This window comes from Macaca fascicularis, chromosome 6 (genome assembly GCF_037993035.2).
Source record: "Macaca fascicularis isolate 582-1 chromosome 6, T2T-MFA8v1.1".
In the NCBI taxonomy this organism is placed as follows: domain Eukaryota; kingdom Metazoa; phylum Chordata; class Mammalia; order Primates; family Cercopithecidae; genus Macaca; species Macaca fascicularis.
Window position 1 is genome coordinate 134033313 of NC_088380.1, and position 6000 is coordinate 134039312.

Below are 6000 nucleotides of genomic sequence, written 5' to 3' on the forward strand. Positions count from 1 at the left end.
AGAGGAAGGGAGAAATGTTTCTGCTGTTTGCATCATGCAGCAATGAAAGAGGCACACTGTTCCTCGGGTGATGGCACTTAGGAGAGGCAGTTTCCACATTGGGCTGAGGTCAACCTGTCTCTACTTGGACTTGTGAACTGAAGCCTTCTGCCACTTACATCAACAAAGGGGATAAGGCTGGGTGTGGTGGCTCATGTCTGTAATCCCAGCTCTTTGGGAGGCTGAGGCAGGAGGACTGTTTGAGCCCAGGAGTTTGAGATCAGCGTGGGCAATATGCCAAAACCCAGTATCTACGAAAAATACAAAAAATTATCTGGGCCTGGTGATATGAACCTGTAGTCCCAGCTACTCGATAGGCTGAGATAGGAGGATTGCTTGAGCCCAAAGGTTTAAGGCTGCAGTGAACCATGATTGCACTGCTGCACTCCAGCCTAAGCCACAGAGTGAGACTTTGTCTCAGAAAAAGAAATAACAAAGGGACTACGCTAATCACCAGCTAGTCACTAAAGGAAAAATGCCTACCCCAACTGTCAAATCAGAGGCAATGCAAACCTGCACCCTCTCAGTATAAATAGACAAAGAAAGATCACAACCCACTCAGGAACATGGCAGCTCAGTTAGAAGAGATTAAACTGAAAAACTGCAATAAGCCTTTACTATGGAGGTGGAGCTAAAGTAGAAAATAGAAGGAAACCTAGATAAAATATGATTAAAACTCTTGAAGGGTTACAAGCATAGGACCAGAGAGAAGCCCCTGGAACTAGAAATAATGATTTCCTAATTTAAAAATTCAATAGAAGGATGTAAAAACAAAAGTAATATGTTTTATTTCTTTTTCTTTTTACCTTTTATTTTAAGTTCAGGGGTACATGTACAGGTTTGTTACATAGGAAAACTTGTGTCATGGGGTTTTTTGGTATAGATTATTTTGTCACCTAGTTGTTAAGCCTGGTACCCATTAGTTATTTTTCCTGATCCTCTCCCTCCTCCCACCAATAAGCCCCAGTGTGTGTTGTTCCCCTCCGTGTGTCCACGTGTTATCATCATTTAGCTCCCACTTATAAGTGAGAACATGTGGTATTTGGTTTTCTGTTTCTGCCTTAGTTTGCTAAGGATAATGGCCTCTAGCTCCATCCATGTTCCTGAAAAGGACATGATTTTGTTCTTTTTTATGACTGCAGAGTATTCCATGTGTACCACATTTTCCTTATCCAATCTGCCATTGATGGGCATTTAGGTGGATTCTATGTCTTTGCTGTTGCGAATAGTGCTACAAAGAACATATGTGTGCATGTGTCTTTAATAATAGAAGAATTTATACTCCTGTGGGTATATACCCAGTAATGGGATTAGTGGGTCAAATGGTATTTCTGTGTTTAGATCTTTGAGGAATTATTACACTGTCTTTCACAATTGTTGAACTAATTTACACTCCCATCAACAGTGTATAAATGATCCTTTTTTTCTGCAGCCTTGCCAGGATCTTTTGACGTTTTAGTAATAGCCATTCTGACTGGTGTAAGATAGTATCTCATTGTGGTTTTGATTTGCATTTCTCTAATGATCAGTGATGTTGAGCTTTTTTTCATGTGATTGTTGGCTGCATATATGTCTTCTTTTGAAAAGTGTCTGTTCATGTTCTTTGCCCACTTTTTAATTTTTTTTTTTTTTTTTTTTTTCCTGTAAGTTTAAGTTCCTTAAAGATGCTGGACGTTAGACATTTGTCAGATGCAGTTTGCAAAAATTTTCCCTCATTCTGTTGTCTGTTCACTATGTTGATAGTTTCCTTTATTGTGCAGAAGTTCTTCAGTTTAATTAGATCCCATTTGTCAATTTTTGCTTTTGTTGCAATTGCTTTTGGCATCCTTGTCACGAAATCTTTGCCTGTTGCTATGTCCAGGATGGTATTGCCCAGGTTGTCTTCCAGGGTTTTTATAGTTTTGGGTTTTACATTTAAGTCTTCAATCCATCTTGAGTTGATTTTTTAATATGGTGTAAGGAAGGGGTCCAATTCCAATCTCCTGCATATGACTAGCCAGTTATCCCAGCAGCATTTACTAAATAGGGAATCTCTCCCCCATTGCTTATTTTTGTCAGGCATGTAGAAGATCAGATAGTTGTAGGTGTGTGGCCTTATTTCTGGGTTCTCTATTCTACTCCATTGGTCTATGTGTCTGTTTTTGTACCACCACCATGCTGTTTTGGTTACTGTAGCCCTGTAGTATAGTTAGAAATCAGGTAGTATGATGCCTCCAGCTTTGTTCTTTCTGCTTAGGAATGCCTTAGCTATTTGGGCCCTTTTTTTGGCTCCATATGAATTTTAAAAAAGGTTTTTCTAGTTCTGTGAAGAATGTCAATGGTAGTTTAATAGGAATAGCATTGAATCTATAAGTTGCTTTGTGTAGTATGGCTATTTTCATGATATTGATTCTTCCTATCCATGAGCATGGAACTTTTTTTATTTGTTTGTGTCACCTGTGATTTCTTTGAGCAGTGTCCTGTAGTTCTCCTTGAAGAGATTTTTCACCTTCCTAGTTAGCTGTATTCATCAATATTTTATTCTTTTTGTGGCAATTGTGAATGGGATTGGGTTTCTGATTTGGCTGTCAGCTTGACTGTTGTTTGTGTATAGGAGTTAGTGATTTCTGCACAAGGATTTTGTATGTTAACTGCTGAGACTGCATTCATGTTTCAGAAGAGTAAATTTTCAAAAAATGAAATCATAGTTGAGAAAACAGAAAAGACTGGTCCAAGAGACCCAATATTTAAGTAGTTGCTAATCCAGAAGAAGAAATAAGGAACCATGGAGAAGTAGAAATCAAAGAAATAATAGAAAAAATCTTCCATAAACTATGCCTTTCCATAATATGAATCTCAGATCTTCAGATCTTTATTTCAGATATAAAAGGATTTACCAGGTTAATGAAACAGAATTAATAAAGAACTATGGAGGGAAATATATCCTAGTCAAATTTCTGAACTCTAAGGATAGAAAAACAAACTTAAATTTGTTCAAGCAGAATTACCGTATGGCTTACACAGGAAAGATAATTGCATCAAATAGGAAAAGTGTAAGGTGGGAGCAGGAATAGGGAGAAAGCCACATAGGTCAGGGCAGGTGACTGCCTGGCAAAGTGGGTTGTGCACCTGCCTGCTATTCTCCTGCAGTAGCATCAGCTCGCCCTCTTCCCAGGCCAGAAACGGCTACTTGACAGCAGATTGTTAAATAGCTCGCATTTCATTCTGCTTCAAATCTCTGACCCCAACTAGTTTAGACCAGACAGAGAGAGTGGCAACAGGAAGAAGAGAAGGAACCTACATGATGGACTGGCACTGGATAATCTGGCCAGGATGGACTGGTGAGACAGATGTTCCTGTTTATCAGGTTTAATTGAATTGCTATTAAAGAATCAGAAAAAAACAATTCAACCTGAAAATTTTGGAACCCTTGGTCTATGGCATGTTGTACTTCCTTCTGTGTTGATGACCTGGACTTTTTTATACTGAAGATGAAGAAATAGAAAAATCCAAATATGCCACACTGTGGCCAATTTGCCATAGTATACTCGATGATTAGAATATAATATGGAGAGGTTTATGGAACAGATAATCTTTAAACACCTAAGACCAGAACTTGAAGTCCATTGATTTCTTGTAACCTCTGCTGAACATGCCACAAAACAAAGAATAGACTGCTGAAATAACATTTGAGCTTTTCGATTTTCTAGGCTTCTAACTATACAGACCAGCTTTGCTTTAGCTGCATCTTGGACATTAGGGACAATTAGAAGAACAAATAAAAAGAGTCTTCTCTAGAGGTCCAGTCATGATCAGCAGCTTGAGACATTGCTTCCCAAGTGTTTGGAAGGGAACTGCATATTCCATACATACTGAAATTAAGGTGAGGAATTGAGAGACTGTAGAAAGTCAAATTGTACTGACACAGCAGCCATTACATATCACATGCACTTCTGGAGGCTCAACACTGGTTTCAATGCTTGAATTCTTTCCATCATGTCACAAAGGATTATGAATTACAGAGCTAGCATTTGTTATCACATTCCAATGTTTAAAGTCATGTCATAGGATTGATTTTATAGTTAATGGGAAGGAGATCATCTTTCTTATTACCTAGTCTGTATGGATGGTTGGTAAACCTGGCTTGACAATAAGACTGAGAATAATAATTTAATTAGTATATCAACATGTGAATGTAGAGGCAAGCCAAAATACTTATTTTGCCTCAAATTAAATATCTAAATATTAGATAGTTATCTAATGTTCAGTGTAACAATAAAGAAAAGAGTTTTTAGTGTTTCTGGCCCCAATATTTTGTATATTAACAAATTTTCCAAAACTGAATAGAATTTAACAATTCAAGAAAATAATGCTTAAGTCATATATATCTAAAGGTATAAGAACTTGTTTATTTTTTACACTTACGCTTTGAGGGGAAAACGTAAAAGACACTATTGTTTTTAAATAAAAAAGTAAAACTTGAAAAAAAGTCTGCATGGTCTTGTTTACACATTTGTAAGATTCTTGTTATTACCATTTAAAAATTACTTTTTGTCATCCCAAAAAATATTAGGAGGATTCTTTTTAACAAAGGCTTTTGGTACTAAGAAACTAGTACAGGCTATTCTGCTTCAATGTGTGTATCTATAATACATATTAGCTTTCGAGCAGGTGGTAAACAGAGAATGGAGTCAATATAAAGTGGAGGCTGTGTTAGGTGAGATATGCAATTTTTCTTAGCAAAGGAAACCAGAATAGTAAGAGTCAAATTATAGTTTTCAACAGGAAAGGGAAAAACTCTAATGTTGCCTGCTGCTTAGTCATCACTTCTGGAGGAAGGCCTTTCTTGATCACCTGTGTGGTATAGAACTATCATTCTATATCCTATTACCCTGCTTGATTGACTTAGTGAGGCTTAGTATCTGAAGATGTATTATTATTTTGTTTATTCATTTATTGTTTGCCTTTCTAACTAGAATGTAAGCTCCATGAGGGTAAGATCTTTTCTGTATGGTTTACTGCTGTTTGGTACATGGCAAGGGCTCAATAAATATTGATTGATTGAATAAATGAATAATGGCTTCTTCTTACTTTGTCAAAGCCAAATTTGGCTTTGTTCTTCCTCAGCATTCACCTCAGGTGACTGGGAAATATTGCTCCTTTCACATCCTACAATTGCAATAATTCAGAATGAGAGCGGCAAATTCAGGAAGCTGGTAACCTAATGGGATATAGGATAAAAAGAGCCTGTCTGTTTAGCAAAATGTTTTCTTTTACTTCAAGGCCCAAGTCAGGTCTTTGATGCTTATCCACAAATCTGAGAGCCCCAGCTTTAGAGGTTTTGAGTGTCAAGAGCATTTTCATTATATGTGTCAATAGGTGACACTAAGCAGTGCATTTTAATGAGAAATGTTACATTCAACATTTCCCTTCTTTGCTTCTATGAGTCCTCCATCACAGCCAAGTTGGACTATTTGCTGGTCTTCATTCTCCCTTCAGCCCCCACCATCTTCTTCCCTGTACTTCTCTCATCTCATCCTTTGCCTTTGTGGCTCCCTACACCAATCTGCACCGGGACTACACTTTCAACAGGCTGCTCTCAGGCAATGATTGAGCACAGGGGAAAATTAAGGAAGGCCTATTTTTGTCAGGTGCAGGACCCCTCTGATGGGTGACTTTGGCTAAAAGACTCCACATTGGCCTGACCTAAACTACCTTAGAACTGCTTTTTCAGTCTAAGATTCTGCTTATCCAACTCTCCTTCCTTCTATCTCTCTTTACAGGGCCAGACTTGCGTCAGGCTAAAGAGAATATAGGAGCCCATCTACCCAGGCAAAAATATTTCATGCAAAATTCACCCTATAGAGACATCTGTGTAGTCTGCTTTATGGTGGGACTCTGATTCCCTTACGTAAATCCACTGCTCCCTCTCCTTGGTCTCAGCCTAGTGACTTCAGTGGTATGCTGGTAAATGTTGAACAA